General features: G+C 38.0%; 1 pseudogene; it reads right to left on the bottom strand.

The window, feature by feature from the left end:
- Nucleotides 1-4124: 4124 nt before the first annotated feature.
- Nucleotides 4125-6550, bottom strand: LOC102833408 (annotated as a pseudogene).
- Between the last annotated feature and the right edge of the window lie 6357 nt (nucleotides 6551-12907).

Raw genomic sequence — 12907 nt, 5'->3', positions numbered from 1 at the left:
AACTAAGCCCATTTCTTCATTGTTGCTTTTCCCCCTCTTCTACTCATCAGTAGACCAGTGTGGTCATCAGCAAGCTTACATGCCTGTTCACGTGTTCCCTTTGAGTTTTAGTCTTAGGGGTGGGTTTGTCCTGAGGGAACTTGATTGTTTGCTTTGATGACTTCCCGGTGAACAACTTGCTTATTCTGTAGTAGCCAGTAATACTCAGTCCATAACATTTTGTTATTATTGTTTGTTGTCATTAAGTTGGTTCTGACTCATAGTGACAACAGAATGAGCCTTTGCCCAGTCCTGTACATCCTCATAATCACTCTAAGTTTGAGTCCATTGTTACAGACACAGTGTCAGTTTATCTCATTGAGAGTCTGCCTTTTTTTTTTCTCTTACCCTCTAACCAACTATGACATTCTTCTCTAGGGACTGTTATGTCCAGATAATATGTCCAAAGTATGTAAGGAAATGTCTCATCATCCTCGATTCTAAGGAACATATGGCTATACATCTTCTAAGACAGAGTTATTTGTTCTTTTGGAAGTCTGTAATGTATTCAATATTCTTTGCCAACATGATAATTCAAATGCATCAATTCTTCTTCTTCAGTCTTCTTTATACGTTGTTGAACTGTTACATGCATGTGGTAGTGATGATTATGTGCCCGTATAGTTGGTTCTCACTCATAGAGACATAGGGTTTCTGAAGCTGTACATCTTTAAGCGAGCAGAAAGCCTCATCTTTCTCCCATAGAACCACTGGCGGTTTAGAACTGCTGATCTTGAGATTAGCAATCCAACTTGTAGCCACTACACTACCAGAGCTCCTTGTTACATGTGTATGAAGCAATTGAAAATACCATGACTGAGATCAGATACACCTTAGTACTCAAAGTGACATGTGTGCTTTTTAACACTTTAAAGAAGTATTTTACAGCAAATTTGTCCAATGTAATTTGTTGTTTGATTTATTGATTGCTACCTCCTTGGGTGTGGCTTGTAGATCCACATAAAAAGGAATCCTTGACAACTTCAATCTTTTCTCTGTTTATTTTGATACTCCTTTTGATCCATTTGTAAGGATTCTTTTTTCTTTATGTATAATTCATAGTATAGTACAACTGATTGCTTGAAATCACGAGATCTTTTGGAGGAAAGCCTCAAATACAATACCACTCTAAGGTAGGTAGCCCATCAGCATGAGGAAGGCAGAAGAATGTGTGTGCTAGTTTCAATATTCCCAAAGCACATTAATTTCTAGGTGTGCACATGTGGGCAGGATATGGGAAACAAGCCATACTGTTTGGCTGTGCCCACTAAAGTCAGTTGTTATGGGGACTGTAACCCTAGGCTTTAGAGACAGAAGTAAGAACATCTGAATTAGAACCTATAAAGTCTCTGATGCAATCAGTTTAGACATTAGTTTACTTCTCAGTGGGTGCTGGGTTGGTGTTGGAAATAGAGTGGAAAACCAGACTCTGTCCATGTCCTCCAGGAGCTAAACACTTCAGCTTAAACTTGGTCATTGGATTAACCACCTCCATATCTGCTATTAGACTCTTTCCTAGCCCTCTCTCTTATGTGCTCTGTTTTTCAGTAACCTACATTTTCCACCAGAATATTGTCATATATATTGTCAGAGGCTTAGCTCCTTGAGTTGGAGGGTGCTAAAATACTACTGCCTCCTTAAAGTAGATGATGTGAATGGAGTAAGCTGTGATACTGTGAATGGAGCAAGCTTTCTAAACTTTTATTTACTGATGGGATACAACTCAAAATGAGGAGAAACAGTTGCAAATATTTATTAATAATTGGAACATGGACTGTACGATATATGAATCTAGGAAAATTGGAAGTTGTCAAAAATGAAATGGAACATATAAAATCAGTATGCTAGGCATTAGTGATCTGAAATGGACTGGTATTGGCCATTATTAGTCTGACAATCACATTGTTTACTATGCCAGGAGTAACAAATTAAAGAGGAAAGGTGTTATGTTCATTGTCAAAAATAACAAACCAAGATCTTTCATGAGGTACGACATTGTCTGTGATAGGATAATATCCATGTGTCTACAAGGAAGACCACTTAATACCACTATAATTCAAGATTCTGCACCAACCACTAAAGCCAGTAGTGATGAAATTGAAGAATTCTACCAAATTCTTCAGTCAGAAATTGATCAACTGTGCAATAAAGATATATCTATAATTACTGCTGATTGGAAAGCAAATGTCAGAAACAAAGAGGAAGGATCAGTAGTTGAAAAATATGACCTTAGTGATAGAAATGGTGCTGGAGATCCCATGACAGAAATTTGAAAGACCAGTGACTTCCTTGCAAATACCATTTTAAGCAACATAAAAGATGATAATGCACTTGAACTTCTCCAGATGGAATACACAGAATCAAGCTGACTATATATATCATCATCCAAAATAAGTCCAAGGACAGACTGGAATAAATCATCAATTGTTCATATGCAAGTTTAGGCTGAAGATGAAGAAAATTAAACAAGGTCACAAGAGCCCAAATATGACCTTGAACATATCCTTCCTGAATTTAGAGATCATCTTGAGAACAGACTTAACACATTAGACACTAATTACCGAAAACCCGAGTAGTGTGGGATGGCACCAAGAACATCATAGAGGAACAAAGCAAAGGTCATTACAAACACAGGAAAGAAAGCAAAGACAAAAATGGATGTCAGAGCATACTCTGATACTTGATCTCCACCATTGGAATGTTAAAGGAAATAGAAGAAACAAAAGAACTGAATAAAATTTCAAAGGGCAGCTTCAGAAGACAAAGCCAAATATTGTAAAGAAATTTGCAAATATCTGGAGTTAGAAAACCAAAAGGGAAGAGCACGCTCACCATTTCTCAAATGAAAGAACTGAGGGAAAAATTTCAAGCTTTGCCTTGAAATATTGAAGGATTCTGTAGGCAAAATATTGGATGATACAGAAAGCATAAAAAGGAAGGAATATTCAGAGTCACTGTACCAAAAAGAAATGGCCAATATTCAAATGTAGCATATGATCAAGAACTAATGGAAGTGATGGAAGAGGTCCAAAATGAACTGAATGCAAAGAACAAAGCTCAAGGAATTGATAGAATTCAACTTCAAATTTTTCAACAAACAGATGCAGCACTGGAGGTACTCATCTATACCAAGAAATTTGGAAGGTGGCTACCTAGCCAAATGATTGGAAGAGATCCACACGTGTGCCCAATCCACAGACAGGTGTCCCAACAGAATGCAGAAATCATCTTGTAATATCATTAATAGTACCTGCAAGTAAAATTTTGCTAAAGATAATTCAAAAATGGCTGCAACAGTACACTGAGGTTCAAGTCAAATTCAGACAAGGTTGTGTAATGAGGGATATCATTGCTGACAACAGGTGGATCTAGGCTGAAAGCAGAAAATATCAGAGAGATGCTTATCTCTGCTTTAATGAGTATGCAAAGGCTTTTGACTGTATGGATCATAACAAGAAATAGGCAATGTTATGGAGAATGAATATTCTGGAGCATTTAACTGTGCTCATGAGGAACCTGCATATAGACCAAGAAGCAGTTGTTCGAACAGAACAAGGGGGCACCAAATGATTTAAAATCAGGAGAGATGTGCACCAGGGTTGTATTCTTTCACAATTTTTTTTTTTTTTTACTTTAAACAAGTTTTTACTACACAAAGGTGACATCACTGGTTATTCCTCAACTCTGTACACAATACTCTCCAGAGAAAGTCTGCTTCTTCACCACTCTAGTGATGGCAAGCACTAAAATCCTGATTTTAACAGAACAGTTGTAAAAATGCCTCCGTGATTTACATTGAAAGCAGTCCATTGGTGATGGTTCTTGCATTCAATATCAGGAATGCACAAATGTCTTTTTACTAAAAAATACAAAATAAATTATCTGTAGGTATTGACAGTGACAGCAGTAAACCATTATATATTGTCAACTGAAGCCAGTAACTAATGGTTATAAGTGATTTTCTTAAAACATCAGCCAGCCTTTTCTTCAGACATTTTCTTCTCTTTAAAGGACTTCTCTGAAGTTATTGGTGAGGAACACTGCCTTCAGCTTCCTGTTACTGTTCATTGATAAATGGTAAAGCACTATTCTAGGAACTTGAACATGTCACCTCCCGTACCTCCCATACCACCTCCCATTCCACCCATTCTGCCCATGCCAGGGTCCTTCTCTTCCTTAGGGATTTCTGTGACTACAACTTCTGCTGTGGTTCACAGGGATCCTACTCCAGCAGCATCCAATAAAACAGTTCTTCCAACCTTGGTTAGATCAATGATGCCTTTTTCCACCATATTGACAAAATCTCCAAACATAACATCATAATCAACTTCTGAGGAAATCTGCATAATTTTCTCAACTATCAACAATCCTTAAACACCTGCCTTATTAGCAACAGTCATTGCAGGAATTTTGAGTGTTCTTTTAATAATTTCTATACCAAATTTTTTTAAATCTTAATTTGCTGGAGTTAGTGAGTCCAAGGCTGGCATGCACCAAAGCAGAGCACAGCCACCTCCAAGTACAATGTCTTCAATAGCAGCTTGTGTTACATTGAGGGCATCTGTAACTCTGTCTTTCTTTTCATTCACTTCCACATCACTTGTCCCACCAAATTTTAGCACAGCTACTCCATTTGAATGTCAGAAAAACAAAAATCCTCACCACTGGACCAATAAATAACATTCTTATCAACGGAGAAAAGATTGAAGTTGTCAAGGACTTCATTCTTCTTGGATCAACTATCAACACTCGTGGGAGCAGCAGTCAAGAGATCAGATGACATATTGCACTGGACAAATCTGCTGCACTGGAACTTTTTAAAGTGTTGAAGAGCAGAGATGTTAGCTTAAAGACTAAGGTGCGCCTGACCCAAGCCATGGTATTTTCAATAACCTCATATGGATGTAAAACTGGACAGTGAATAAGGAAGACCATATAAGAATTGATGCCCTTGAGTTGTGGTGTTGGAGAATACTAAAAGTGCCATGGACTGTCAAAAGAACCAATAGATCTAATTTGGAGGAGGTACAGCAAGAGTGCTCCTTAGAGGCCAGGATGGCTAAGCTTCATCTCTTATACTTTGGACATATTGTCAGGAGAGAACAGTCGCTGGAGAAGGATGTCATGCTGGGTAAGATGGAGGGTCAGAGAAAAAGAAGAAGACCCCCAACGAGATGGATCAGCCAGGGGGCATCATTGATGGCGTCAAGTGTGGCAGCGGTAGTGAGGTTGGCCCAGGATTGGACATTGTTTCATTTTGTTGTGCATGGGGTTGCTATGAGTCGGTTCCAACTTGATGGCACCTGACAACAACAATACTCCATTTGAATGTTTTGCTAGTCGTTCATTCAGCTTTACCTTTTCATATTCTCTAGTTGTGATGTCTAACTGCGCAACAATTTCTTGAATGCATTTTTCAATTTGAGCCTTGTCACCTTTTCCTTTCAAGAGCGTAGCATCATCTTTGGTCCCAATGCCCTCTCCAATTTTCCGTAAGTCATGAGCCTGAACATCTTCAAGATTCAATGTTAATCCCTCTTCTCCAAATACTGCACCACCAGTAGGAATAGCCGTGTTTTTAAGCTGGTTCTTTCTATTGTCATCAAAACTGGGAGCTTTGACTGCTACAACTTGAAAGCCAACTTTTAGCCTAATCAAATCGAGAGTACTAAGAGGTTCTCCATCAACATCTTCAGCAATTATGACCAAAGGCTTATGGTGAGCATTGGCAATTTCAAAAGCAGGTACAATAGACTCGACACTAGAAATTTTCTTTCGACTTAATAAAACATAGGCCTACTGGAATTCACATTTTTGTCCTTTTGATGTATTAATAAAGTATGGGGTAATATAACCTCAGTCAAACTCCATGATTTCTAAAGCATCATTCAAGGTTTTTCCATCCTTTACTGTGATGACACCTTTTCTTCCAACCTTTTTCATGGCATCAGAAATGATGGTGCCAGTTTATTTGTCTTCATTTGTAGAAATTGTAGCAACCTGAGCAAATTCTTCAGGAGTTGTCACAGGTTTAGACTGTTCCTTAAGTCCATCAATTACAGCATCAACAGCTAACATTACATCTCTCCTGATTTCCACTGCATTAGCACCTTTGCTAAACTTCTCAAAACCTTCTTTGGCAATAGAGCATGCCAATGCAGTAACAGTGGTGGAGCCATCCTCAGCCTCTTCATTTGTGCTGTTGGCAACATCCTGAACAAGTTTGGGCCTAATATTTTTGTGCTTATCCTTTTAAGTCAATTGACTTAGCAACAGTGACACCATCTTTTGTTACTTTGGGGCTCTCCCAACTCTATTTAGTAATCACCGTTCTTCCCTTTGGCCTCATAGTAACTGCTACAGTATTGGCTAGAAGGTCTACACCTTGCAGCATTAAGACTTGGGTGTCTGCACCAAATTTGACATCTTTGGCATAAGCCCAACAAAGATGAGTTCCCAGTTCCCTGGACACTGGCCTCATCTGCTGAATGACTGTCAGTAAGTGGAGCATTCCTGCAGGGTGGTGGGCTTGTGGGCTTGCGAGCACACAGAGGAAGGCTATCAGCATCCAGTGAGAGCTCTTTCACCATTCTTATTCAATGTGTATGCTGATCAAATAATACAAGAAAAGAAGATAAATTGTATGAAGAAGAACATGACATCAGGATTGGAGGAAGAGTTATTAACAACCTGTGTTATTCAGATTACACAACCTTGGTTGCTGAAAGCAAAGAGGACTTAAAATATTAATGAAGCAAAGATGACAGCATTCAGTGGTTTTTCAGGATTGCACCTCAATGCAAAGAAAACAAAAATCCTTACCACTGGACCAATAAATAATATCAAGCTAAACAGAGAAAAGACTGAAGTTGTCAAACACTTCATTTTGCTTGGATTCACCATCAACACCCATGGAAGTGTCAGTCAAGAAATCAAATGATGTGTTGCATTAGGCAAATCTGCTGCACAAGACCTCCTTAAAGATTTCAAGAGCAAATGTCAGTTTGAGGACTAATGTATACCTGACCTAATCCATGGTATTTTCAGTAACCTCATATGCATGTGAAAGTTGGACAATGAATAAGGAAGGATGGAAAATTGATACATTTAAGTTATGGTGTAGGAGTAGAATATTAAAGGTAGCATGGACTGTCAGAAGAACAAACAAATCTGTGTTGGAAGAAGTACAGACAGAATTTTACTTAGAAGTCAAGGTGGATAGACTTCATCTTTCAAACTTTGAACATATTAATAGGAGGGACCAGTCCTTGAAGAGGGACATCATGCTTGGTGAAGTGGATGGTCAGAAGAAAGAGGGAGCCTCCCAATGAGATGGATTGTCACAGTGGCAGCAGCAATAGACCCCAGCATAGCGGCATTTGTGAGGATGACACAGGACGGAGTGGTACTTCCTTCTGTTGTACATGGTTCACTATGGGTAGGAGCTTGCTCAATGACACCTAACAAAAACAATAACAAAACATTTTTCCTAGGATGGTAGGTGTGGTCAGTGAAAACACTATAGAACATTGAACCGTGGGACAAAGAGAAAAGTTTTCCGCTCCACTTCCATTCACCTTGTATCTCGCTTGTGGTGACGTCTTCAGCAGCAGCTGAACCTACTCTGTGGTTTGATTTCATAGTTGGGCCTGACTTCTAGGAGGCACATATTTCCACCGTTCCCCCAATCTTAAGAGTAGTAGCGATTTTCTGGTCTTGCTTACCTAATAGGGTTTTATTTATTCCTTTGTATTTTATTTTTACAGGTAGAGTTCATTGTAAACAGTTACAACTTCACACCGTGGCACCAATCTCAGGAAACGTTCTGCCCACACTGTTTTCAGCACCTTTAACTTGAACTATCTGCCCGTTTAAGTTCTCATCTGTACATTAGAGTTGCGGCTGCCATTTTGATCTGCCATAGCCAGTTCATTAAAAGGATGCAGCAGAGCAAACAAACATTCTTATTTATCGAGCTAAACCCTCCCAAATTCACTTTTAAACTCTTTCACCACCTGATAATCTGCTTTTGAAATCATTTCCTCTGTTTTCAAAACTTAGGCTGGCTTCTGTTTTCTGACTGGACCTAAATGAAAATAGTTCATCTCAAGGAAATTAACCAGTCACACTTAATAGTTTTCATTGATTATAGAGCAAGTAATAGCTTTTTAAAGTATTATTAAAAAGAGTTACTATTTGCTATAATACAGCTCCTAACCAGCTCATAAACATCAGGCATACACAAATGTTTTCAGTATAGACCTGGTAATTACAATTTTATTTTATTAGAAGCCATCAGAATTAATATAAAAGTATGAGCTAGAAAAATGAACATAATCTTTTCAGAATGAAAAATTTTCTTCATCAACAGAGAAGTATTATTTCTTCCATGAGGTCATTAGAAATCAAGCCCAAATATTGAAATGCTGACTGTTACTTTAATTTTTAAAGAATATGGTATTTGTAAACTGATAAAAGGAAAAAAAAATAATCTGTATCATTTTCTCTTTGATTTTCCAATGCTTTCATTTCCTTTTTCTGAATATAAGGATGGGCGTGGAGGGAGAGATATGGTGCTGTCTTTGCTGGAGATCAGTGCTCTCTCTTCACCCACTGTGCAGCGTCAAATAATTTGACAAAAAGGCAATGCAAGCATTTGCACAGCTGAACTATGCTGTAGAGTCTTTGAAAATAAAATATGGTATTTGGAGTTTTATAAACTCTAGGCATTGTTATTATTGTCACAATATGCATTAATATCCACTATGCACTGTACTAGGAAGTTTGCATTTGCTATCACATGGATCTTCAAAATACCCTGGAAACCGTATACCATTTGTCACATTTGACAGATGTGCAAAGCAAAAGAAGTTCACAGAGTGAATGACCACTGAAGCTAGATATCAAGATATCAAGTCCAGTTCTGAAGACTAAAGCTCCCTGCTCCTTTCTCTATACTGCGCCACCATTTTCACTAAATAAAACTATTTTTGTATGTTAAGTTCTGAGAAAATAAAAGCAATGGGATGTGCATATCCTGAATGATTATAGATAGCATGCAATGATATCTCAAAAATGTTACTACTTACTATTTTCTGTATTCCTTGAATGTGAAGTCAGTGAAATATTTCTTTTGACTCTTCTCTGACATAGGAAGACATCCTTAGAATCATGAAATCATAAAATTCACAGAGAATAGCTAATCCAAATTCCTAATTTTACAGATAAGAACTCTTGGGTCCAGAGGTAAAAAAAACGATTCTATCAAGGAAACTGCCACCTTTCAAAAAATTCATTCAAAGACAGACCATCAGATATTCAGCAAAGCTTAAATGGACAAGAAGGGAATAGAGTGTTTAAGTGAAGCATGTGGACAGTTCAGCTTGCCAAATGGAAAAGATGAAAATGTCTTTACACATTTAGCAGAGGTTCCCAGTAGGGCTTCTGCATGCTCCTTTGAGAATCCAGTGCTTGGGAGGTGAGAAGAGGGAGGTAGGCCTTTAAGAGTTCAAGTTATGTAAGGGTTCTAAGAGGCTTATTCTTAGGAAAATCAACAGTCAAAATCAACACTCGTGAGGAAAATTGATCTCTCACTTCTAGAAAGCTGTTTTGGATTGAAAGCATACCCACCACAAGTTGGGAGAGGATCAAAGTCCAGTTCCCAGGAGCAGAGGATTTATTTATTTTTTTTTTTAATGTGATTAGGTGCAGTATCCTCTTAGGATATATCCCATAGGATGAGTAATATAATCTGGAGGTAAAGATTATAAGTCAAATATCAAATATTACAAGGACCCAGAGTTAGACAAATGAAATAATAGTAATACTGATAGGAAAGATTAGTTTCAATCACAAAGGGAAAGAGTCAGGCAACTACAATGGAGACCAGAAGATAAGGAAAATTGGATAAGGAGATTTCAGCAACGGAAGGCCATAGAGTCTTTCAAGTTTTGAGTTATTCTCTCTCTTGTTCTAGCTATTTCTCATAGTCTTTCTCTACATGATCTCTGCCTTGAGAGAGTGACCATACAATGAATAATGGTCAGGACTTATATAAAAATAAAACTCCTAACAATCAGTCCAAGAAGTCACACAACAATCCCTGTAGCAACAGCCTTTTGATTCATAACTGGCTTAACCCACAAGCTACTCCAAAGGAGAAAAGACCGGGCAATCTGTTCCTATCAAGACTGTTGTTATTAGATGTCTTTGAGTCAAGTCCAGCTCATAGCATTCTATGCACAATAGAATGAAACACTTCCTAGTCCTATATCAGAGTCCTGGTGTAGCACTGTAGGAGAAGCTCTGTACTGCAAGGTCAGTTTGAACAGCAAGGTTGGAAGTTCAAACTCAACAGCCACTCCTTGGAAACCTTAAGTTGGAATTGACTCAACAACATTTAACAAGTCTTGTATCATTCTTATAATCATTTCTATGTTTGAGCCCATTGTTGTAGCCACTGTGTCAATCTGTCTTGAAGATCATCCTATTTTTTTTTTTGGACTCTTTACCAAGCACGCTGGTTCCTTCTGATAAGATAACCAACATATGTAAGATGAAGTGTCACCAACCTCTATGGTAAGGAGCGCTTTGGCTGTATTTCTTCCCAAAATGATTTGTTCATTCTTCTGGTTGTTGTTGTAAGTATTGTAGAGTGTGTTAGCAGGTGTGTGTTTGCTACTAGATGTTCCAATGTACTAATGCGTGAATTGTATATCTGCTTTCCTTTTGTTCCCTCGAGTGCCGTGAGATGTGTGAGGAGCCCCTGGTCCGCAGGAACAGACACTACATCAACTGCTGCTGTCAGGACTGCTGTGTGGAATAATCATCTGCATACCTTTTATATGCACAAAAATTTCCCTTTTTATATGTCAAGTAAATATTTGTAAAAGTTAACTCACACAAATGAAATCATTATAATGATTACTAATATATTTTTTAGTATTAAAAAATAGCCACCCTCTATAGGTTTCCGAGGAGCAGCTGGTAAGCTTGAACTGCTGACCTTGTGGTTCAAACTGACTTTGTAGTCCAGTGCATTAACCCACAGCACCACAGCAGGACTCTATATTTAATATTATTTGCCAATATCATCATTCAAAGGCATCAATTCTTCTTGGTCTTCCTTATTTATTGTTCAGCTTTGCTATGCATATGAAACAATTAAAAATGCCATTGGTCAGGTATACCCTAGTCCTCAAAGTGATAGCTTCTTGGATCATTTGCTCAGCATACAAATTGAATAAGTATGGTGCAAGGATACATTTGTGATATACCCCATTCCTGATTTTAAGCCATGCAATAACTCCTTGTTCTGTCTGAATGACTGCGGTTCCACATGAGCACCATTTAAGTGTTCTGTTCTGGAATTGCAACTCTTTGCAATGTTATACATAATTTCTTATGATCCACACAGTTGAATTTCTTTGCATCAAACATCTTTCTGGTATTCTTCACTTTCAGCTAAAATCCATCTGATATCAGTGAGATCCCTTATTCCATATCTTCTTCTGAATCTGGCTTGAATTTCTGGCAGCACACTGTCAATGTACTGCTGCAATTATTTTTTAATGATCTCCCGCAAAATTTTTCTTGTGTGATATTAATAGTGTTGTCCAATAATTTCTGCATTCTGTTGGATTACCTTCATGATAAGCAAAAATATGCCTATCTTCCAATAGGTTGTCCAGACAGCTGTACTTCCAATTTAGTACATATCAGTGATTGCTTCCATCCTGTAAATATTACAGCCTAGAAGCCCCATGGAGAAGTTCTACTCTGTCCTATCAGGTGACTGTGAGTCAGAATCAATTTGATGATGGTGGTGGTGGTGGTGGTGGTGTGCCATTGAATCAGTTCTGACTCATAGCAATCTGTATAGGGTTTCCAAGACTATAAATCTTTATTGGAGCAGAAAGCCTCATCTTTCTCCCATGGAGCATCCGGTTAATTTGAACTGCTAGCCTTGCGATTGCATTCCAACTTGTAATTCATGAACTACAGTAACAAAAACAAGCACTTATATAGGATACTCTGATTCTACCGAGACCTCTGAAAGTGTCCCCATGCCAACAGCTTCCAATCAATGTATACCAGAATCCTTCTTTTAATCATTTTTTTCTCCCAAAAATTTTCACCTCTGTCTGCCTTTGACTCTTTGCCAAACACAAGCAATGGTGGCTGATTTTCTTGCAATGTTGTTTGTGAGATGCCATCAAGTCAGTTCCAACCATAGCAACTCTGTGCACAACAGAATGAAATACTGCCTGGTCTTGTGCTATTCTCACAATTGTTATGACTGAGCCCATTACTAAAGCCACTATGTCAATCCACTTCATTGGGTGTCTTCCTCTATTTCACTGACTCTCCACTTTACCAAACATGAAGTCCTTCTCCAGGAACTATTCCCTCCTGATAATATGTCTGAAGTATGAGAGACAAAGTTTGGCCATTCTGACTTTCTGACTTCCTGGTTTCTGACTGTACTTCCAAGATAGATTTGTTTGTTCTTTTGACAGTCCATGGTACTTTCAATATTCTTCTCCAACACCAAAATTAAAATGCATCAATTCTTCTACTGTCTTCTTTGTTCATTGTTGAACTTTCATGTGAATATGAGGTGATTGAAAAATACCATGACTTGTGTCAGGTACACCTTAGTCTTCTAACTGGTATCTTCATTCTTTAACAGTTTAAAGAGAACTTTTGCAACAGATTTGTCTAATGCAATATGTGTAGTTTGAGTTCTTGAGTATTGATTGTGAATCCAAGCAAAATGAAGTCTTTGACAACTTCAATCTTTTCTATACCCATCATGACACTATTTATTAGAAAGTATATACAAGTAGCTCTGGTAGAGTAGAGGTTA

This window comes from Chrysochloris asiatica, unplaced genomic scaffold (assembly GCF_000296735.1).
Source record: "Chrysochloris asiatica unplaced genomic scaffold, ChrAsi1.0 scaffold00072, whole genome shotgun sequence".
Lineage (NCBI taxonomy): Eukaryota > Metazoa > Chordata > Mammalia > Afrosoricida > Chrysochloridae > Chrysochloris > Chrysochloris asiatica.
This window is presented reverse-complemented; position numbering and strand designations above follow the sequence as displayed.